General features: G+C 48.1%; 1 protein-coding gene across 3 annotated transcripts in view; it reads left to right on the top strand.

Annotated features, from left to right (window-relative positions):
* Positions 1-24271, top strand: part of gpr63 (G protein-coupled receptor 63) — a 202762-nt gene that overhangs the window by 129363 nt on the left and 49128 nt on the right. For all 3 annotated transcript variants that reach the window (XM_072499577.1, XM_072499575.1, XM_072499576.1), the window contains one exon: positions 5100-5186. The gene's annotated coding sequence lies outside the window, so the exon portion shown is untranslated. The remainder of the gene's footprint in view (positions 1-5099; positions 5187-24271) is intronic.

The following is a 24271-nucleotide window of genomic DNA, read 5'->3' as shown; positions in this document are numbered from 1 at the left end:
AAAAAAGACACTATACATCTCTATATTTCTGCAATCTCCATCCTCTTCCTGTATCCCCCAAATTTTCATTTTTGTTTTATTGTTAATTTATTGTGTGCTGTGATGAACTAAACAAAACAATACATGCAGTTCTTTTACAATAATCATGAAACATTATTGGGAGATGTAACCTCACTTAATATATTATGATGTGATGAAACCACACAACCTGAGTGGAAAAGTTATATTAATACTGATCAAAGGCTGGGTAATATTTCTTTCAGAACAAGGCTGTAATAAAATGTATGTGACTGAAATTCTGGCAGCGCAGCAGAGATTCATGATTTAATCCTTAAAATACAATAATAGCATGGTTCCAAAATTGAAATGATTGGTCACTGATGCAGGCTGTAAAGCAGGATTTGTTCAGAAAATCCTACACTTTGAAATGTAAATGATCTGTACTTAGCTTAGACGATTGAGATGGAACTTCCTTCAGAGGATGTTTTAGAAAATATTAATCATCTGTACACTCTATTGAGAACTCAGTACTTGTATTTTTACCTTAATGTATTGTCCTTTTGTTTTAATACAAGTAGAAACATTTTGGGATTAGGTTTATATTTCTGTTATAAAAATTTGATTTACAAGCAAAATGTTTGCCGGTTAGTTCCTGATTCAGTCATCGCTTAGATCTGTTCTCAATTTAGGTTTTAATAACCATTACAGTTCATGTGGTATACCCACAGAGTATAACATGTGGTATACCCACAGAGTATAACATGTGGTATACCCACAGAGTATAACATCTGGTATACCCACAGAGTATAACATCTGGTATACCCACAGAGCTGTTACAAAGGGAATTCCAGTATTTTGATCCACTAACACTGAAGGAATGGCGGTATAGTTCCAAGTCAAGATGGTCAATTGGAGGGGAACTTGTACTTGGTGCTGTTCTCACCTGGAGAATATGGCAGGCAGCTTTGTCTTGGATGGTGTCAAATTTCATGAGTGCTGCCTGTTGGAGCTGTATGAGATGCAATTGTACCGTACTTGCTGAGCAATCTCTGTTAATAGCTACAGTAAGAATCAATTTCAGTTTATCAGTTGAGGTCTGCTGCCCTTATTCTTCTAGGTGGACGAAGTTGTGGGTTTGTAAGTTGCTGTTAGAGCCTTGACAAATTGCTACACTTCATCTTGTTGAAGGATGGATGGATTTGTTTATTATCACGTGTACCAAGGTACAGTGAAAAGTATTTTTCTGCGAGCAGCTCAACAGATCATTACATCAAAAGAAAAGAAAATACATAATAGGGCAACACAAGATACACAATGTAACCAGATAACAGTACACACTAGTGCCACTGTGTGCCAACCACCAGGCTCTTTGTCAAGTTGTATAAACTTTCTTGAGTGCTATTGGAGCTGCATAAGGTATTCCATGATTGGACAGCACCTGTTGAACAGTAAGTAGCCGCCATAGTCCCAGATGACCATGGGTTGCTTTCCCCTTTAAGGGGGAGAGCTGACTGGTGGTGGTTTAACCTAAGGATCACCATACCTCAGGTGATGGGCAAGATTGATATGAATCAGCTCATGCGGTAATTGAACGCGCGCTGTTGGCCTCGCAATCCATCACAAACCAGCTGTCCAGCCAACTGAGCTAAACTGACCCCTGCCTGTTGAACAACCCTAACCCTAACCTTACACTAACAATTTATGTTAATCAGTTGAGTTCGTAATGTGGCTTATTTATGATTGCTCAAAGTGACATACATTCAAATGCAGCGACCTGTCGGCTGCAAACAAAAGAAATATGTTCAAGCCTTGCACCTTTTTAGAATTATCTGGGAACTCACGAGCCAAAAGTTCTCTGTTGTTTTCTCCATGGCAAAGCCTCTGCCAGCAGGGATGTCTAAAAGAAACATTGTGTTTAACTGACTTGGAGTTTTTTAAGGAGGCAACAGAGGGTCGATGAGGTGTTGATTGGTAAAGATGGACATTCAGAAGGCCTTTGATACAGACTTGTGCGAAAGTTGTAGTTCATTGAACAAAAGGGACTGTAGCAATGTGGATACAAAATTGGCTGCATCATAGGAAGCAGAGAGTCCATGGATTTTTTGGGGGGGATGGTGGAAGTTGTGTAGTGGTGTTCCCCAGGAGTCGATATTGGGAGCCTTCTCCTGATATTTTTAGTGATTTAGATCTTGGTGTGCAGGCGACAATTTCAAAGTTTTCAGATGGTACAGCACTTGGAAGTATTGTAAACTGTGAAGAGACCGCGTAGAACTTCAAAAAAATATGGAAGTTTTGGTGGAGTGGGCAGAAAGGTGACATAGAATCCCTACAGTGCAGAAGCAGGCCACTAAGTCAATCGAGTCCACACTGACCCTCTGAAAGAGCACTCTACCCAGGTCCGCTCTCCAGTCCTCCCCACCCTATCCCATAACTCCAACAGATGCAGTTCAATGAGGATATGTGTGAAGTGATGCATTTTGGTGAGAAGAACCTGGACAGACGATATAAAATAAGGGGTAAAATTCTTAAGAGATTGCAGGAGCAGATGGATGAACAGTGGCACCTGGGTGTATATGTGCATAGATCATTATAGGTAGCAGGACTGATGGAGAAATCAATAAAGCATGTAGTATTCTGGGCTTTATTAATAGGGGCATAGGGTAGAAGAGCAGATTTGTGGAACTTATACAAGGCACTAGTTAGACCTGAGTTAAAATATTGCGCGCAGTTCCGGACACCACACTATAGGAAGGTTGTGAACGCATTGGAGAGAGTGTAGTATAGTTTACAAGAATGAATCCAGGGATAAGAAACTTCAGTTATGAGGATCAATTGGAGAGGTTGGGATTGTTCTTCTTGGAGAGAAGGCAGCTAGGACGAGAGTTGTTATGGGCCAGGGTTTAGAAAACACCAAGTATATTATGGAATTCACCTGACCTATAACTGTTTACTGATTTTGGCTATGATGAGAATAAGAGCCTGCCTTTCAGGTGTTATTCAACAGAGTTCTTTGGTGCTTTTAATCCAAAAAAATGCTTTATTCTACAAATTTAATTAACATTTTATAAACACACACACAGAATTTTTATCTACTACAAACATAAAAACCCCACACAGCTACAGTAATCTATGTATCACCCTTAATGAATTCTCCCTTAACTGTTCCAATTCAATAACAAAATCCAAGTAAAACCAGAAACTCCTGTAGGGTCTGTTAAAATGTTTTTAAAGGTGGCCAGCTCAAGACATTCTTACTGGTATAAGACTTGTTCTTGATACTCTGTTCCCTTTTTCAAACAACAGTTTTGAATTTCTTCCAGAAAGCAATTATCTCTTTCAAGTTATCAAGCAGTCTGGAATCAGCTTTTAAAATGAAGACAGAGAGACACTACTTTCACCCTGCACAGTTCAAAACCAGTCCAAACTCAAAGCGAAAGTAAAAACTCAGAGCCACAGCCCAGCTCCATCCACACAATACCATCACTGAAGCCATGTGATGAGACAAAAACATTTCTTAAAGGGACACTCACACGACAGTTGATAGAGACATTCAATATTATGAGGGGACCGGACAGAGCAGCTAAGGCAAAAATGTTCCCGCTCATAAATGGATCAAAAATGAGGGCAGAGATTCAAAGTGATTTGCAAAAGAAGCAGAATTGATGTGAGAAAAAACGTTTCCATACAGCGAATGGTTTGAGTCGGAATTGCACTGCCGGGAACTGTGGTGGAGGTATGTTCAGTTTGACATTCATGAGGGCACCTAATTGAATACAAACAATTTGCAGGGGTACAGGGAAAAGGCAAGGAATCATGATGTTTGTTTGGGAAGCCAATGAGCCAAATGGCCGCCTTCTGCGCTATAACCATTCTGTGAAGAGAGTCAAGTTGAAAGCAAGTCAGTACTCCTTTCTGCTGTATAAATTGTAGTATAAATTGCAATTGTTTGAAATTCTTGCATTTGTCCTGATGAATGCAGGATGAAAGGCTCTGCTTCTTGAATTCGGCACTTTTGTCCATGTTTGCATCGTGGCAATAATGAGGTAAGCTGATGAGTGCCATCTGCAGAATCCAAACTGAGCACCAATGAGCAGGTTGCAGCTGAGTATGTACTGCTTGATAGCATTGTCAACAACATCCGTCGTTTTACAGATGACTGAGACAAGCCTGTTGTACACAGGTGTACACGTTAGGTGCTGGAATATTTTCAAAATAGATGTTCGGTCAAAATTAGTTAGACAAAGCTAACAAATACAAATACTATGTTTCATCCATTTATGCAACTGGGAAAAAAACCCTAAAATTACTTTTTAGTTGCAGTTGGAATTATACCAATGAAATTAGTTATATCGTATCATTTTGAATATAGAATTCCAATAATTCTTCTCATTATCTGTTGTTTAAATAGCTGCAGTTCAGACTGATCACCGCTGTGCTGCGAAATATCAAGTGTAATTGTTTTAATTCTGCGTCCTGATATTGAATGAGTCACTTAGTTTATTTTAAAGGAATGTTTGCTATCTTTGCAGAAAAACATTAGCAAACAAATTTTTCTACGTTTGCCAAACATTCAGAGCAGTGACATAGGTTATTTCAAAATGTGTCATTGCGTCACGGAAGCTGTGTGTTCTTTACCTGCTGACTTCGACTTGTATATCAAATTGCGACTGTTTCTAATGCTTCCAGACACCTGCAACCTGAGAGTGCTGGTCGTCTCGTTATTTTCACAGCTTACAATTCAAATTTTTTTTAAAAATTCAGAATACCCAATTATTATTTCTTCCAATTAAGGGGTAATTTAGTGTGGCCAATCCACCTAACCTGCACACCTTTGGGTTGTTGGGGTGAAACCCACGCAGACACGGGGATAATGTGCAAACTCCATACAGGCAGTGACCCGGGGCTGGGATCGAATTCGGGTCCTCAGTGCTGTAGGCAGCAGTGCTAACCACTGCGCCACCATGCCGCCCCTAATTCAAACTTTTTAATGAAATTTTACAAACACCTTTTTTTTGTCAGGAAAGTTTAAAGGATATATGAAAAAAAATTACAACTTTTCCTTTCACTGCTGTTAATTTTGCTTTTTTCCCTTTCCACAGGCTTATATGGCTGTGCAGTATTCCTTGGGCAAGTGGTACCTTGTTTCCAGAGTGTTTCAAGAACGGCATTAAGTTAGCCATCAGAAGGTGAGTACTCAGTTGAGATGGTGCTCAATGTTTTTTTCTCACTGTGGGGAAGTTATTTTACTTCTGTTCACTGCATAATCTGGCAACGCTGTTATTAGATAAGCTGCTGTATGAGAGCATGGGAGCACTGAACCAGCATATAAGTGTATGGTATTTATAAATAACATGCACCTTTAAAATTTTGGGGCACAAAATTTGTCCTATTTTGGTTGATAATGTTCCTGTGATGTGCTTTCGGACATTTTATTATGATAAAGACACTCTTCTTTTAGACTTAAGACGAGCTATTAATAAGTTGGGCATCATAATAGCAAGAATGGATGAACTTCAAAACAATGCATTTAACATAAAATTACAGATAATGTAGAAACCTGCCACCTCTCCCTTGCAATAACACCTGCATTGTGAATTCTCAAACAAGCTGTGAAAAATTTCTTCTGGATTTTCTTATGGATTTGACAGTGGATGTAATTTTCTGTTCTAAAATTAACTTTACTTTCATTTTGTAATTTCAGTCATTACAAATTATGATTCGTGTTCATTTTTATAACCGATCTGGTAAAAGATTTTGAGGAAGCGAGCATCATTAACAGCTATTTTCTATGATTATCTGAAAGGTTAAATACATTCAGTCCTCCGCTTCTGCTTAGCAGATTGCACAGCATCTTTTGTTATCCATTGGGTATACATCTTTTCAAAAACAAATTGACTGCTGTAGGATCTGTTAAAAGGTTTTTAAAGATTGCGATGAGTATTTTGTGCCATGAATTCAAGATAATGCCTCAGCTGGTCTGAACTTCATTCTTATTTCAGTCATGAAACACACGTTGTGGATGCAGTCTTTACAGAGCAGCTTTTGTGTGGATAAAACATGGGGCACAAATTTCTTGTGCATGGCACTGCTTCTAGGAGGCACATCCTGATTTCCACGACACTTGTCCCTATCTCCCTGGTCCTGCTGCATTCTCCGAGGACATGCGCACAGGCAGGTGCGTACCCTGACTGCACTGGAACACATTGATTTGGCTAATGTCACACAGCCCAAGCAACTAGTGTGATGCCAGGATCCCAAATTTGAACAACGCAGACCATGGCAATTGTGTCATCAACTCTGAAAAAAGGAAGTTTAAAGCAGCAAGATGGATTAGTGCAGTAGTGTAATTTGGAAGACCAGAAATTCTTAAGGCAGACCCATTTAGATTTTTGGGGCCTTCACTCATGCAAATTGTCTGAAAGCATACTGGAGCATTTTTGGAGATGTTTTAGTGGGTTCCAGCATTTCCCAGACACTGCCGCTGCAACCTCACGAGGATGAAAGAGGTGTTGGTGACTGGTGTGCACACCGGCTGCAACCAGCATGGGGCTGGACGTGCTACTGGGTCTGCAGGATGGCATGGATGTGGAGTGGAGGCTGCAGAGAGGCAAGCTCATGGCCATGCCCTCCGCCCCGTTGGAGCCAGACTCTTCCATGTTCATTGATGGTGACAAGTGACTGCCAGGTAGGCCAGGCACGGACCAAATATCTTGGTCTGCATGCCCATTTAATGTTATCCTGCATGTCACCACTTTTGAGGTTCTCATTTGAGTCCTCCGCAGCATTACTTGTTTGCCACCTTGTTCACAGGTGAACTGGCAAACAAACCATTTATTACCCCTCATTGCATCAGAGTTGTGCCTGGTGATTTATGATGTGCTGATCTCAACTTTATGGTGAGGAGTTTCTCCATCAGTCCTGAGCTGTTCCTTTCTTCCCTCTTCCTGGTGCTCCTGGGAAAATGATGTGGAGATGCTGGCATTGGACTGGACTGAGCACAGTAAGAAGTCTTACAACACCAGGTTAAAAGTCCAACAGGTTTGTTTCAAATCACTAGCTTTCGGAGCGCTGCTCCTTCCTCAGGTGAATGACGAGGTGGGTTGCAGAAACATTTATATAAACAAAGTCTTGCATCTTTGACTTTGTCTATATATATATATATATATATATATATATATATATATATATATATGTGTGTGTTTCTGGAACCCACCTCTTCATTCACCTGAGGAAGGAACAGCGTTCCGAAACCTAGTGATTTGAAACAAACCTGTTGGACTTTAACCTGGGGCGGGATTCTCCCGCAACTGGCCGGATGGCCCGACGCCAGCGCCAAGAGCGGCACGAACCACTCCGGCATCGGGCCGCCCGGAAGTTGCGGAATCCTCCGAGGCTAGGCCGGCGCCGGAGGGGTTGGCGCTGGGCCAACCGGCAGCGAAGGGCCACCGTGGGCCGGCGCGTGTTGGCGCATGCGCAGAACCGCCGGCATGTTTCCTGCGCATGCGCAGGGGGTTTCTTCTCCGCGTCGGCCATGGCAGAGCCCTACAGAGGCCGGCGTGGAGGGAAAGAGTGCTCCCACGGCACAGGCCCGCCTGCAGATCGGTGGGCCCTGATCACGGGCCAGGCCACCGTGCCCCCCCCCCCCCCCCCCCCCGGGCTGGATCCCCCCACGCCCCCCCCCCCCCGGCTGGATCCCCCCACGCCCCCCCCCCCCCCCCCCCCGAGGACTCCGCTAGCCGTCCTCCAAGCCAGGTCCCGCCGGGATGGACCATGTCCATGTCACGGCGGCGGGACTGGCCGAAAACTGGTGGCTGCTCGGCCCATCGGGGCCCGGAGAATCCGCAGCCAATTCTCCGTAATCCCCGCCCCCGCCCGAAAACTGGCGCGGAGAATTTGGCTGCCAGCGGCAGGGCGGGATTCACGCCGCCCCCCCCGGCCATTCTCCGAACTAGCCGGGGGTCAGAGAATCCCGCCCCTGGGAGAAGGCAGATAGAATATCTTGGATATCTCAATACAGGAACTCAGAATAGAAAAGTTTTTAAGGAATGGAATGTTGGTGGAAAGCAGGCGGTTCATGGTCTACTATCTGCAGCTTGCTCATCAGTCACGTAGCAGTACGAGTGTGTGTTGTGAGTGGAGAAGGGTTATAAGGCATGAAGATGCTGACATCCTCTGTGTTCTTGGTAATGTTGGATACTTCAGGCTCTCACAGCTGACATCTTGGTGCAGTGAAATATCTCATCTGTGGGGTTAGGAAATGTAAGCATCCTTGTGTCTTACTCTGCTCTCGTCCCTTCTCTGGTGTACCTTTAAGAGATGGCCTTGCCTGAATGCAGTCAAACAGTTCTGCTGGGCCTCGTGCTATGTGTAGAACTTGCCCGCAGTGTTGTGAAGCAGGGAGCAGCATTAGAGGTGCACCAGCTAGCACCACGTAATTCTGATGAGATGGATGTATGAATTTTGCGTGTTGCTTTCCCCAATCTCAACAGGCAACGCCCATGCTTGAAAATCGGGGGAAATGATTTTCAGGTTGACTGCCTTTTGTTAGAATAGCTCTGCAGAAATTTCCTCCAACTAAATATTAGGAAGACTGAAGATGCTGCTTTTGGTATCTGTCCCAAACTCTGTTCTCTGGAGACCAACTCCAGCCCTCTCTCTGGTAACTGAGGCTGAACTCTACTATTTGCAACGTGTATGTTATATTTGACCCCAAGCGAGACTTCCGGGTGCGGCTATGCAGAGCTAGGTCGCATATTCGGTAGCTCCCGCTTGGAACGGACCTTTGGGCTCTTTTACAGGGCCCCCACGGCATTTGTTTGACATTTCCTGGTGTGGGACGAAGACTGCAGCATTCCCCTGACAGTGTCCCCCAGGAATGGTATGTCTTTTGGTTACCAGACCCGGCAGAAACAGTGAAAGATTTGGCTTGAGCTGCAGGAATAGACAAAAGCCTCTTCCAGCATGCAGGCGGGGGAAGGGCAAGCTTAAAGCTGCAATCTGACTTGAGGGCCTCTAGCAAAGGTGAATTCTAGCAGCAGAGGGAACAACTGTGAAAAGATCTACCAAAGCCATTGAAGAAGCGGGGACGAGGCTTCCGGTGACGGCCATGGAGGAGTAGGTCATGCATTCGGCAGCTCCCGTCTGGAACCGACTCTCAGACCTTTTTCAGGAGTTTCCATAGACTTTTTGGGGCAGACTGGTGATGCGAACACTGCCAAAAGGATTCCCTCTTGAGACTTCCGGTTGCGGCTATGCGGAGCTAAGTCGCACATTCGGCGGCTCCTGCAAAAACGGACTTTTGGGCTCTTTTCAGGGCCCCCAAGGGCACCTGTTCGACGTTTCCCGGTGTGGGAAGGAGTTAATAATAACTCCCTGTCAGTATGGCTTTAACTAGGAGCGGGGCGTCAAAAAAGGTGGTGGTGGACCAGAAGAAGGGAGGGAAGAAGGACAAAATGGCGGCGGGTGGAGACCAGGCAGCGTGGAGGCAGTGGGCGGAGGAGCAACAGGAGGGTATCCAGCGCTGCCTCAGAGAGATTAAAACGGACCTGCTGGAGCCGATGAAGGCTTCTATTGATAAGCTGCTGGAGACAGACGGCCCAGGGGGTGGCGATCCGAGAGGCCCGACTAAAGATCTCCGACAACGAGGACGAGACCTTAGGCCTGGCGGTAAAGGTTGGAGGCGCTCCACAAGAAATGGCAGGAGCGGTTCGAGGCGATGGAGAATCGGTCGAGGCGGAAGAATCTCTGGATCCTGGGCCTCCCGGAGGGGCTGGAGGGGCCGGACGTGGGGGCCTATGTGGTCACCATGTTGAACTCGCTGATGGGAGCGGGGTCCTTCCAGGGGCCCCTGGAGCTGGAAGGGGCCCATAGAGTGCTGGCGAGGAGGCCCAAGGATAACGAGCCTCCGCGGGTGGTGCTGGTGCGGTTCCATCGGTTCGTCGATCGGGAGTGTGTGCTCAGGTGGGCCAAGAAGGAGAGGAGCAGCAGGTGGGAGAACGCGGAGGTTCGGATATATCAGGACTGGAGTGCGGAGGTGGCGAAGAGGAGGGCCGGGTACAATTGAGCGAAGGCGGTGCTGCACAGGAAGGGGGTGAAGTTTGGCATGTTGCAGCTGGTGCGACTGTGGGTCACCTCCAAAGACCGGCACCATTATTTTGAGTCTCCGGAGGAGGCGTGGGCCTTTGTTCAGGCCGAGAAGCTGGACACAGACTGAGGGTCGGGATGGGCGATTGGGGACTGCGGTGGATATGTTATGCCTATTTTTGGTTCGGGGGGGTGGGGGGGGCCTTTGCATTGTTTTGGGTTTCTTTTTCTCTGTGTTTTTCTCTTTCGGGTTGGAGAGGGTGGATGGGGAGGGTTGGACACTGTTTTGGTTGGTGGTGGGGCCTGGTAGGTGGAGAGCGTGGGCTTTTTTCCCGCGCCGAAGACTGGGGGAGGGGGGGGGGCGGGCGGGGAAGCGAGGAGTGTTTCCCGCGCTTAGAACGGAGGGGGGAGGGGGAGAGGAGGGTGTGCCACACAATGTGAGGAATCGAAGGAGGCTTGAGTGGCTGGGGTCAGCAGGAGTCAGCTGACTTGCGGAAGTGCAATGGGGGGAGTAAACCAGCTAGGTTTGGTCCTAGCCGGGGGTGGGTGGGGGGTGTGGGGGAATCGAGTTGCTGCTGCTAAGGTCAAGGAGGAGCTGGAGCGAGTGGGGGGGGTTCGAGACGGGGTATGCCGCTGTGGGGAACGGGCCGGGTGTGGGGTGCGGGTGCGTGGCTGGCTGAGGAGGGGTCATGGCTAGTTGGTGGGGGAGGGGGATGGGTAGCCCCCTGATCCGGCTGATAACCTGGAATGTAAGGGGACTGAATGGGCCGGTTAAGCGGGCCCGTGTGTTCGCGCACCTGAAGAGGCTCAAGGTGGATGTGGTTATGCTCCAGGAGACACACCTGAAGGTGGCAGACCAGGTAAGACTGAGGAAAGGGTGGGTAGGTCAGGTGTTTCACTCGGGGCTAGATGCCAAAAATCGAGGGCTGGCGATCTTGGTGGGAAAGAAGGTGTCATTCGAGGCGTCGAGCACTGTGGCAGATAATGGCGATAGGTACATAATGGTAAGTGGTAAGTTGCAGGGAGAGAGGGTGGTACTGGTCAATGTGTATGCTCCGAACTGGGACGATGCGGGTTTTATGCGGCGTATGTTGGGTCGGATCCCAGACTTGGAAGTGGGGGGCCTGATAATGGGGGGAGACTTTAACACGGTGTTGGATCCGGCATTGGATCGCTCCAGGTCTAGGATGGGTAGGAAGCCAGCGGCGGCTAGAGTGTTGAGGGGATTAATGGACCAAATGGGAGGGGTGGATCCTTGGAGATTTGCAAGGCCGGGTGCGAGGGAATTTTCATTCTTCTCACATGTCCATAAGGCTTATTCTCGAATCGACTTTTTCATTTTGAGTAGGGCGCTGATAGCGAGAGTAGAGGATACCGAGTATTCGGCAATAGCCATTTCGGACCACGCCCCGCATTGGGTGGACTTGGAGATGGGGGAGGAGAGGGACCAGCGCCCGCTGTGGCGCTTGGAGATGGGGCTGTTGGCGGACGGGGAGGTGAGCGAGCGGGTCCGAGGAAGTATAGCGAGGTACTTGGAGACCAACGACAACGGGGAGGTCCGAGTGGGGATGGTATGGGAGGCATTGAAGGCGGTGGTGAGGGGAGAGCTGATCTCCATTAGGGCCCACAAGGAGCGGAGGGAGCAGGGGGAGAGGGAGAGGCTGGTGGGGAGATGGTGAGGGTAGACAGGAGGTATGCGGAGGAGCCTGAGGAAAGATTGTTGAGGAAGAGGCTTAGCCTCCAAGCCGAATTCTACCTGGTGACCACCAGGAAGGCGGAGGTGCAGTGGAGGAAGGCCCAGGGGGCGGTCTACGTGTATGGGGAAAAGGCAAGCCGGATGCTGGCGCATCAGCTTCGGAACTGGGACGCAGCTAGGGAGATCGGGGGAGTTAAGGACAGGGGAGGGAGCGTGGTGCGGAGTGGGGTTGGCATCAATGGGGTCTTCAGGGACTTCTACGAGGAATTACACCGATCCGAGCCCCCACGGGAGGAGGGAGGGATGGGCCGTTTCCTGGACCAATTGAGGTTTCCAAAGGTGGAAGAGGGACTGGTGGCGGGACTGGGGGCCCGGATTGGGCTGGAGGAGCTGATCAAAGGGATAGGAAGCATGCAGGTGGGGAAGGCACCGAGGCCGGATGGTTTCCTGTTGAGTTCTATAAAAAATATATGGACCTTTTGGGCCCGCTGTTAGTTAGGACCTTTAATGAGGCAAGGGAAGGGGGGCTTTACCCCCGACGATGTCCCGGGCACTGATCTCCTTGATCCTGAAGCGGGACAAGGATCCCCTGCAATGTGCGTCTTACAGACCGATTTCCTTGCTAAATGTAGATGCCAAGGTGTTGGTGAAGGTCTTAGCCTTGAGGATTGTGTGCCGCAGATCATCCATGAAGACCAGACGGGGTTTGAGAAGGGGAGACAGTTGAACGTGAATGTGCGGAGGCTTTTGAACGTTATCATGATGCCAGCGAGGGAGGGGGAGGCGGAGATAGTGGTGGCGATGGACGCTGAGAAAGCCTTCGATAGGGTAGAGTGGGGGTACCTGTGGGAGGGGCTGAAGAGGTTTGGGGAGGGGTTTGTCAGGTGGGTTAGGCTGTTGTATGAGGTCCCGATGGCGAGTGTGGCCACAAACAGGAGGAGGTCCGAGTACTTTCGGTTGCACCAAGGGACGAGACAGGGGTGTCCCCTGTCCCCCCTACTCTTCGCACTGGTGATTGAACTGGCTATGGCACTGAGAGAATCGAGGAACTGGAGGGGGTTGGTGCGGGGTGGGGAGGAGCATAGGGTGTCGCTTTATGCGGACGACCTGCTGCTGTATGTGGCGGACCCGGTGGGAGGGATGCCAGAGGTAATGAGGATCCTTAGGGAATTCGGGGACTTTTCGGGGTACAAGCTCAATATGGGGAAGAGCGAGCTGTTCGTAGTTCAGCTAGGGGACCAGGAGAGGGGGATTGGCGAGCTCCCACTAAAAAGGGCGGAGAGGAGCTTCAGATATTTGGGGGTCCAGGTGGCCAGGAGCTGGGGGGGCCTGCATAGGTTTAACTTTACAAGGCTGGTGGAGCAAATGGAGGAGGAGTTCAAGAGGCGGGACGCGTTGCCGCTGTCCTTGGCGGGTAGGGTGCAGTCAATCAAAATGACGGTGCTCCGAAGGTATTTGTTCCTGTTCCGGTGCCTCCCCGTGCTTATCCCGAAGGCTTTTTTCAGGCTGGTTAACAGGAGTATAATGGGGTTTGTGTGGGCGCGAGGGACTCCGAGGGTGAGAAGGGTGTTCCTGGAGCGGAGTAGAGATAGGGGGCTGCTGGCGCTGCCCAATCTCTGTCGGTACTACTGGGCCGCCAATGCGACGATGGTGCGCAAGTGGTTGATGGAGGGGGAGGGGGCTGCATGGAAGAGGCTGGAGACGGCAACCTGTGTGGGTACGAATCTGGGAGCGCTGGCACGGCGTCGCTGCCGCTCCCTCCAAGGAGGTATACCACGAGCCCGGTGGTGGTGGCGGCCCTCAAAATGTGGGGGCAGTGGAGGCGGCATAGGGGGGAAGTTGGGGCCTCGGCGTGGACCCCATTACGGGGGAACCACCGGTTCGCCCCAGGAAGAACAGGTGGAGTTTTCGGGGTGGCACAAGGCAGGAATACGAAAGTTGGGGGACCTGTTTGTGGACGGGAAGTTTGCGAGCTTGGGTGAGCTGGAGGAGAAGTACGGGCTACCCCCGGGGAACACCTTCAGGTACTTACAGGTAAGGGCGTTTGCCAGACGGCAGGTGGTGGAATTCCCGCAGCTACTGCCACACACAGTACAGGACAGGGTGCTCTCGGGGGGGGTGGGTGGCAGTGGGGAAGATCTCGTAAACTTACCAGGTGATGCAGGAGGAGGAGGAGGCCTCGGTGGTGGAGTTGAAAGGTAAATGGGAGGAGGAGTTGGGAGAGGAAATCGAAGAGGGGACATGAGCAGATGCCCTAGGGAGGCTGAATTCTTCCTCTTCGTGCGCGAGGCTCAGCCTCATACAGTTTAAGGTGCTGCACAGGGCACACATGACTGGGACAAAGATGAGCCGGTTCTTTGGGGGTGAGGACAGGTGTGTTAGGTGCTCAGGGAGCCCAGCAAATCACACCCATATGTTCTGGGCATGCCCAGCGCTGGAGGAATTTTGGAAGGGTGTAGCGAGGACGGTGTCTAGGGTGGTAGGATCCAAGGTCAGACTGGGCTGGGGGCTCGCAATATTTGGGGTGGCAGAGGAGCCGGGAGTGCAGGAGGCGAAAGAGGCCGGAATTCTGGCCTTTGCGTCCCTGGTAGCCTGGTGAAGGATTCTTCTTCAGTGGAAAGATGCGAGGCCCCCAAGCGTGGAATCCTGGATCAGTGATATGGCAGGGTTCATTAAATTGGAGAGGGTGAAATTCGCCTTGAGAGGGTCGGTACAAGGGTTCTTTAGGCGGTGGCAACTGTTCTTAGACTTTCTGGCAGAACGATAGACATTGGTCAATGGCAGCAGCAGCTCGCGGGGGGGGGGAGCGAGGTGGTTTACTTTATTTTTGTTTGTTATTTACACTGGAGGATCTGAGGGGGTGTATACACCTGTTGTGTTAAGTCGGGGTGGTAATGTTAATTTATTATTTATGTACAGGGGGGAGGGGTTTGGTGGGTTGCTTTTTTAGATTGTGTTTTGTACTTAACCCTGTTGGGGTTTTTTTTCTTTCTCATTTTGTTATTGATATTTTATGAAAACCTTTTATAAAAATTATTTTAAAAATATATATATTTGACCCCAAGATGAACTTCCTCCTCACCCCCGTCCCCCAACTCTAGCCCTCTTTCCTCCTTGATGATGCTCCTTAAATCCCACCTCTTTGACCACACTTTAGATCATTGGGCTGAGTATCACCTTTTGTGGCTTGGTGACAATTTTCTAATGATCCTGCGAAGTTCCATGGGCCTTTTACTACATTGATGGCACTGTGTAAAAACATGTTGTTATACTGGTGAAAGGTTATCGCCCTAAAATATTAACACTGTCCATCGCTGATGTTGTCTGACCAGATTATTATTTCCTGCATTTTATTTTTAAGTGGATTTGAAGTCATGTTCATTTTGATTCATGTGATTTACAGTGGCAACATTTTACGCTATTCTTAGTAGAGAATGTGAACTAGTATTTTGGAAGGCATAGGAGGATTTACGGTGGTGGGATGTAGTGAGCAGTCGCCCACGTGGTGGCTCCCGCCAGGGTACTTTGTTTCTGGCCCTATTCGGCCAGTTTTTGGGTGGCATTTGGGGGGAGACTTGAGCAGTTCAATGGGACAAGGTTCCCATGTAAAAGTAATGCCCAACAAAGTGTAAAAGAAGGCAGCAGACAGGCAAAGAACCATCATCAGACTCTGAAGCTTCTCATGCTTTGTTGGTGGAGCAAATGTCAGACTCTCCTGCCGCGACTCTGCCAACTCTGTGGACGGCCCAGATGCTTGCAAGCTTCTTGGCAGAAGAATTTAAGAAGCGGCAGCAGGCAGTCTCTCAGGACCACGATAAGGTAATAGGAAGTGCCCTAGCCCCCATTCGTGTCGCCTTGGAGAAGACGGACCAGAAGGTAAAGGAGCAAGGTGCGATGATACAAGGGGTGGAAGTGGCTCTCTCGAAGCAGAGTGAGCAGATTACCTCCTCGGAAGCAGAGATGGCACTGCTGGCTGATGATGATAAAATGTTGAAGGCCAAAGTGGATGATCCAGAAAAATGCTCCAGACGGCTGCCGGAGGATCTGGAGGGCCCAAATCCTACAAACTATATGTTCAAGGGGGGCACGGTAGCACAGTGGAGGGGGGCATGGTTGCTTCACAGCTCCTGGGCCCCAGGTTCAATTCTCCACTTGGATCACTGTCCGTGTGGAGTTTGAACTTTCCCCCCGTGTCTGCGTGGGTTTCCTCCGGGTGCTCCAGTTTCCTCCCACAGTCCAAAGATGAGCAGGTTAGGTGGAATGGCCAGGCTAAATTGCCCTTAGTGTCCAAAAAGGTTGGGAGCAGTTACTGGGTTACGGGGATAGGGTGGAGGTGTGGGCTTAGGTAGGGTGCTCTTTCCAAGGGCCGGCGCAGACTCAGGCCGAATGGCCTCTTTCGACACTGTAAATTCTATGATGCTATAAGATGTTTGGGGAGATGGTGGGGAAGGAGGGATTGCCAACCCCTCCTGAGTTGGACCGGGCCCATCGGTTGCTCAGACATAAGCCCCGATCCGGGGAACCACCACGGGCGATTATCGTCAGGTTCCACAGTTGTCAGAAAAAGGAACAAATCCTGAGGTGGGTACAGGACCCATCCGGACAATAGCTGAGAGAGCCAATCTGTCAGGATATATCATGATGTGGGAGCAGAACTGGATAGAAAGCATATGGCTTTCAACACGGTTAAGGCTGCGGTGTTCGATTTGGGATGGTATACCCTGTGCGCCTTTGAGTGACTTATAAGGAGAAAACTATTGTTTGGCGTCCGCCGGAGGATGCAGACAAGCTTTGAAGGAAGCATGGGCTGGGGGAGAACTAATTGTTATGTGCATTTGTATCTGCATTTATTGAGATCTTGTATTGTGGTGAAGGGCATGTGATTATGGGGATTTGCTGGGGTGTTTTCTGGACAAGTTTGGAGTTTGTATTTTGTATTTTTGTGGCTGTTTGTGGGCTGGGTGTTTTTTTTCTCCCTTCAGCATTAAAATTGAATTTGGGCGGGGGGGGGGGGGTGCGGGGGGGCTGCTGGTTGTCAGCATGATTATTTTTCTGTTTTAACTCCGAGCGGGGGGGTCACCCTGCTAGCTGTAGAGTTAGTTAAAAGAAGAGGGTGAGCCGGGGTCACCCTGCTAAGTGTAGAGTTAGTTAAAAGGAGAGGAGCAGTGGGGGTATCTGCAGCTTATTATTTTAAGGTAGTTTTAAGTAATGAGCTTAGGATTTGTGTTCTTGTTGTGTTTGGGGTTGGGTGTAAGAGGAACGAGGTTAGGGGTCTTTGTTCTCCACTTAGCTGTTGTTTTGTTTGTTGGGATGTGGTGTTGCTGGGAGGAGGGGGGGGGGGGGGGGGTGTAAGTGACACTGCTGATGGTGACTATATCGTTGTTCTGGTCTGATGAAGGGTTTGGTGGCCAGCCTGGTCTTGGCTCTCTGAGTTGCTGTTGGATCACCCCACATGGTTATGAAGGAGGAGGTTATTAAGTGTATTGGAATAATACAGTCAGGTAAAGCAAGGACTGTCGTTGAACATGTTCAATGATTCCTTGTCCTGGGGCGATTTGCCGGCCACGTTGGTGCAGGAATTGATTTCCTGGATCCTGAAGAACGATAAGGACCCTATGAAGTGTGGGTTGTACTGGCCTATATCGTTGTTGAACGCTGATGCAAAGTTGTTAGGGAAGGTGTCGCAATCTGTTTGGAGTCCTGCCTTTCAGGGGTGATTTCGGAGGAGCAGATGGATTTTGTCAATTATCGACAGTTGTCGGCCAACATACAATTGTTAAACATTATTCTGTCCCTTTCTCCAGTGCCCGAGCCAGAGGTGATTATTTCAATGGACGCTGTAAAATCGTTTGACAGGGTGGAGTAGGGGTACCTATTTGAAATTCTTGCAAGGCTTGGCTTTGGGCAAAAGTTTTATCATGGATTTGGCCTTTGTACATGGCCCCCACTGTAAATGTGTTTACGAATGCCCTGAGCTCGGGTAACTTCCAGTTGAGCAGTATTGGAGGCATAATGGAGATCTTAGAGGAATTTGGCCGTTTTTTGGGGATACAAGTTAAATATGGGGAACAGCAAGTTGTTCCCGATTGAGACTAGAGGCCAGGAAAGTAGGTAGGGGAGTTGCCTTTTAGGGTGGTGGGGTCAAGTTTTAGATACATAGAGCGCATACGACGGTGGCATGGGTGAGTAGGTTCTTTGAGGGGGTAGAGGATGGCTGTGGGCGATGTGCATGGGGGGGCCCGCGATTCACGTTGATATGTTCTAGGCTTGTCCAAGATTTTTTTAAAATTAAATTTAGAGTACCCAATTTGTTTTCAATTAAGCGGCAATTTAGCATGGCGAATTCACCTACCCCGCGCATCTTTTTGTGTTGTGGGGGTGAGACCCATGCAGACACAGGGAGAATGTCCAAACTCCACACGGACAGTGACCTGGGACCTCTGTCCTCCGAATTGAGACCATTGGACAAGTGGTTGAACAGACACTACATTCATGGTCCTACCTCATCCAAACAGATAATGGTACAGTGAGACGGAACAGACGAGCAGTAGTTGCCACACAAAAACAACCTTCTACACAGGCAAAGCAGCCATCTACCTAATCAACAGGCCAGAGATACTGTGTTTATCGTGGCACCCAGATGACTGAAAATAATGAAACTGATTGATCCATTAATTTTTCTTCTGCTCAGTAGAGTCTGAGAGATCATACGGAGGACTCAAATTCATAGAATCATAGAATTTACAGTGCAGAAGGAGGCCATTTCCCAAACTCTTCCAAAGGAGCTACAAACCCAATCAGGTAGACTCATGAAACTACCACAGTGGTTACCTCTATGTTTAAAAACAGAAATGGAAGTCAGATTTAGCATGATGTGCAGTGGGAAGAATCAGAGACTTTGTGGGGGAGAGTGGTGGATGTGCTCCAATGGTTTAATTCTAACTGTGTGGTAGGCAAATGAGACACGGTGTACACCCATCACAGGCAGCATGCAATGTGTTGCTGTCTCTTGTGGATCTCATGTCAAGGAAGTCTCCAGTGAGTGATGTTCCAATAAAGTTAATGTTCTCTTTTCCTCAACCAACTCTGTAAATGTTCTGTGTTAGCACAATGAGCCCAAGAATATTCTAATCATAACATTGCTGACTTTCTGTAAGAGCATATCAGCAAATATCATTCCCTTGCCCTTTCACCATAATCCTGCAAAGTTATTCTTTTCAGGTGCTCATCCACTTTGCTATTGCAAGCATGATTGAATCAGTCTTCACTACATTCCAAGGCTAACCATTCATCGGGTAGAACAATTTCCCTCATGTCACTGTTGGCTCTTTTGCCATTCACCTTATATCGGTGTCTGATTCTCGGCCCCACCACCTATTGGGACAATTTCTCCCTGTCTACACTGTCTAGGTCCCTCATGATTTTGAACACCTTTGTTTCATCTCTGAATCTTCCCTTCTCTAAGGAAAACAGCCCAAACTTCTGCAATCTATCCATGTAACTGACATTCCTCATTGCTGCAACCATTCGTGTAAATCTTCTCTGCACTATGGGAGAGTTGTGAATGCTTCAGAAAGTGTGCAGTGCCTAGAATTGGACATAATGCTCCTAATGAAGCCAAATTAATATTTTATAAAGGTTTACTACAACATCCTTGCTTTTACACTCTATTTATAAAGCTAAGGATCACCCTGCCTTGCCACCTTTGATGATTTGTGTACATATACCCCAAGGTGTCTTTCTACTGGGGAGGATGAACAGCCAGAAGTTGGGGGTCCAAGTTGGTGCCAATGACTTGGGGAGGAAGGGGGTGTGGTCATGTAGTCAGAAATCTAGATAAAAAATTAGCATGCAGGACCTCAAAAGTTGTAATTTCTGGACTACTCCCAGTGCCACGTGCAAGTGAGTACGGGAATAGTATAATAATAATCTTTATTGGTTTCATAAGTAGTCTTACATTAACACCGCAATGAAGTTACTGTGAAAATTCCCTAGTTGCCACACTCCGCCGCCTGTTTGGGGACACTGAGGGAGAATTCAGAATGTCCAATTCACCTAATAGGCACGTCTTTCGGGACTTGTGGGAGGAAACTGGAAACCGAATCCGGGTACCTGGCGCTGTGAAGCAACAGTGCTAATCACTGTGCTACCATGCTGCAGAAGGCAGATGAATGCTTGGGTGGAAAGATGATGCAAGAGGAGAGGGCTCTCGATTCCTGGGTGTTGCTCTTTTTAGCCTTAGTTTTATTAGCTCTGATTATGTCACCTTTGCTCACGAGTCGCCAGGTATCTTCTGATACCGCCACGTGGCTCAAGCTTGAGTTATGATTAATAAGTCGGCACACCGCTTAGTAAGATTGAAATCAACGGTCATTTATTATGTACAGCAATCAATACTTACACAATAATCCTACTTTCTATATCAAAACCTACCACTACTGGCCAATACTTAACTTTAGGAATGGCCCACCAGGTCAGGGAAACAAATGGTTTATCGAATTGGGTCTGACCTGCGGGATTCAAAGGCTGATACAGGTCGATGGCTAGGAGTCTTTATTGGGTAGCGATCGCTGGAGTCAGACTTACTGTTTCTGGTCGATGTTCTTGCGAAGGTTACAAGCAGGAGAAGAAGGGAGAGAGAGAGCGATCTGAACTTGGCCCCTCAATTTATAGGGCCCAGGGGCTTCCCGCCTCTCGGGGCGGCCCTTGACCCTGAGTCCCAAGTGATTGGACTTGTTCCCAATCACTGGGTTCGATATGCTCCAATAATGGGGCGATTCCTCGATCGGGGGGTGGTTGTTCACCTGTCTTTGTTTCGGCCACTGCAGGCGCAGAGAGGTCTGGCCCGGCATTCAATTGCTAATATGTTGCAATTGTTCCCGGGGATAGCCGATTAAACTGCAGATGTCTGTGTTGATGTGCTGCTAATAGTCGTAGGTGTCGATCTGGGCCGACTTCCCCAGGGCCAAATACGCTATTCTGTCTGCAGCTGTCCGTTTGTGTTCTGTTGGCTGCTTTTCCCATCAGCCTTTTCGGTTAGCCATTTTAAATTGGGTTTTGGCCAAATTAATCGGGAATCAGCCATTTTAGGTGGCTACATGGGACACTGGGACTGGCACTAGGGGAAGGTGGCACTTGTAGAAGCAGGGCGGGTTGCACCTGGACTGAGCCGGGACGGATTTCCTTGTGGGGCATTTGCTAGTGCAGGGTGGGCTTTAAACTAACTCGGTAGTGGTGTTGGAACCATGAGAGAATATTAGAGAGTAATACCAGTGCACGAAATACTGGGAGAGATCCATAGCACTAGAATGGATAATAAGTTAATGGGTGGAGTCAGGGTAAGAGAGAAAGCAATGGAATCTAAATCAGGGTTATAATATACTGCATCTATGTGAATGCACTGAGTGTAGTAAAAAAGGTTTAGGTGTGATTTTGACGGATGATAATAGAGACCTGGCTGGAAGGGCAAAGCTGGGTGTTCAATATCCTTGGGTATGAGGTATTCAGAAAAGTTAGTAAATGAAGAGTGATGGGTAAGAAGAGCTTTGCAATACTGAAGAAAAAGCATTTCCCAGAGGGTTCAAGGTCAGAATTAATTTGGTTGGGACTAAGGAACAAAAAGGGTGCGATCACATTATTATGTGTAGTCTAGAGACCGCCAACGAGTGGAGAGGATGTAGAGGAACAAATCTGTCGGAAAAATACAGGCAGGTACAAGTTGTTATAATGGGAGATTTTAATTACCCGAATATAGACTGGGACATAACATTTGGAAGCATTGTAAACTGTGAGGAGGAGAGTGCAGAACCTCCAAAGGACATTAAAAGGTTGGTGCCGTGGGCAGATAGATGGCAGGCTCCTTTCAATACGGAGAAGTATGAGGTGGTGCATTTTGGTAGGAACAGCATGGAGAGCTAATATAAAATAAGGGTTACAGCCCTAAAAGGGTGCAGGAGCAGAGGGATCTGGGCGTAAATGTGCATAATCATTCAAGGTGGCAAGACAGTTAACTTGCATAAGATGCTAGTTGGGTGGCACGGTGACGCAGTGGTTAGCACTGTTGCCTCACGCCGTCGAGCATCCGGGTTCGATCCCGGCCCGGGTCACTGTCTGTGTGGAGTTTGCACATTCTCCCCGTGTCTGCGTGGGTCTCACCCCACAACACAAAGATGTGCAGGGTAGGTGGACTAGCCACGCTAAATTGCCCCTTAATTGGAATTTTTTAAAAAAAGTATAAGAATCTAGTCGGAGTTTTATGTACAGTTCTGGCCACCACACTTCAGGACGGATGTGAACATATTGGAGAGAGCACGGAAGAGGTTTACAAGAATGATTCCATGAGAAACGTCACTTACGAAGACAGATTGGAAAAGTTAAGGCTGTTCTCCTTGGAAAGGAGAAGATGAACAGGAGGCTTGTTCGGGCTGCTCAATATCATTAGGGCCTGGACAGAGTAGATAGGGGGAAACTGTTCCTGCTCGTAAATGGATCGGAAATGAGAGGGCACAGATTTAAAGTGATCGCAAAAGAAGCAAGTGCAATGCGAAAGAAAACATTTTCTCACAGCCAGTGGTTCGGGCCTGGAATCTGCTGCCTGGAGGTGTGGTGGAGACAGGTTCAATTGAGGTATTCAAGAGGGAAATAGATAGGGTTTCTATTCAAATAATCAATGTGCAGGGAAAAGACAGGAGAATCAGTAAGTCTCAATGCTCATCCGGAGCGCCTGTGCAGACCCAATGGGCTGTATGCCCTCTTTTTACACATAACAATTCTGTGAGGCCTCTCTTTTCCTGCATCTACTTTAGAATTGCATCTTTTTAAAATGCAAAATGGCCTCTCTTTATTCTGTCGACAAAAATCTATCAGTTCACGCTTTTCTACATGAAATTGCACCTATAACTTCCTTCAGTCTGAAAAAGACAACTGTTCTTCAGTATCTGTTTCCTGTCACTCAGCCAACTTGGTTTTCATGCTGCTACTGTCCCTTTTATTCCATGAGCATTCCAATTTTCTGGCAAGCATCTATTGTGTGGCAAATGCCTTTTGGAAGTCCATTATGCCACAGCATCTTGAAGCAGAAAAAATTGCAAGGATACGGGCAAAGAGCTGAGTAACTTTATAAGAGCTGGCACAAATTCAGTCGGGTATTTGGTCACCTCCTGCGATTTATGATCCTGAGATCTCAAGTTGGCCAGGACTTTCCAACTGATTTGCTACAATGTTGATGTTTTTGTTTTAAGGTAAGCTACCATGAAAAGTCCAAAATCGTGAATACTATACTGTGACACTATAGGCTTGAAACATTCAAAGCATATTGTTATTCTTGGCCATTTCTGCAATTAACCTCTGCCATTCCACAGATGCATATAATATATTACTGAATGGACTTCCGGTGGCGGCTATGAAGGAGTAAGTCACACGTTTGGTGGCTCCCGCTCTGGTCGGACATTTGGACCTTTTCCCCCGATTTTCTACCGGACTTGAATTGTAAAACTGATGACAGAGGCAATTGTGTACTGAATTCCCACATCGGTGCATGGAGAGAAGGGCTAGAAGTGTTCGTAAAGACAGAAACAGAAAGACCGAGAAGGCTTGGGCTGAAGCTGCAGCAGGAGACAGCATGGCGGAGGACCGGACCTCTGGTTTGTCGACCCAGCGGTCAACGGAGCAGCTGATGCAAGTTATTCAGGAAGGCTTTGCTAAGCAGAAACGGGACTGCTTGGACCTGATAAAAGAGTTAATTGAGCGGCTGGAGCTTAGATTGGACGCCCAAGAACGGGCGATCCAGAAAGTAGAGAAGGCGCTGGCTGAGCAGGAGGAACATCAAACTGTGGTGGAGTTGGAGGTGGGGATGCTGAGAGACCAGCAGAAGAAGCTCCTGGAGAAGGTGGAGGACCTAGAGAATAGGTCCTGCCGGCAAAACTTGTGAATCGTTGTGCTCCCGGAGGGGTTCGATGGAGCGGACGCTGGGGCATACATCGCAGACATGTTTGAGAAGTTGCTGGGGGATGGGGCATTCTCCCGACCTTTGGAGGTGGACCGGGTTCACAGAGCACTCGCGAGGAAGCAGCGAATGGGTGGCCGCCCCTGAGGGCAATGGCGGTGAGATTCCACAGGTACTTGGATAAGGAGCGCATTCTACAGTGGGCTAAGCAGACATGGAGCTGTAAGTGGGACAACAGTATCCTGCAGATCTAGAAAGACCTGAGTGTGGAGGTGGCCAGGAGAAGAGCAGGCTTCAACCAGATTAGGTCGATCGTTTTTCAGCAAAAGGTGAAGTTCGGACTGTTGTATCCGGCCCGTCTCTGGGTCATGTACGAGGAACAGCACTTTTATTTTGAGTCGCCTGAGGACTCACTGGATTTCGTGGAATTATTTTGAGTCGCCTGAGGACTCACTGGACTTCGTGGAAAGGCAAGGATTGATGGTGGACTGAGAACTTTTGAACTTTGCTACTTCGTTCATGGTTTTTTTTCTTTCTGTTCTTTAAAA

Source organism: Scyliorhinus torazame, chromosome 4 (assembly GCF_047496885.1).
Source record: "Scyliorhinus torazame isolate Kashiwa2021f chromosome 4, sScyTor2.1, whole genome shotgun sequence".
Taxonomy (NCBI): Eukaryota; Metazoa; Chordata; class Chondrichthyes; order Carcharhiniformes; family Scyliorhinidae; genus Scyliorhinus; species Scyliorhinus torazame.
Note: the sequence above shows the minus strand (reverse complement) of the source record. Positions and strands in the feature narration are given on the sequence as shown.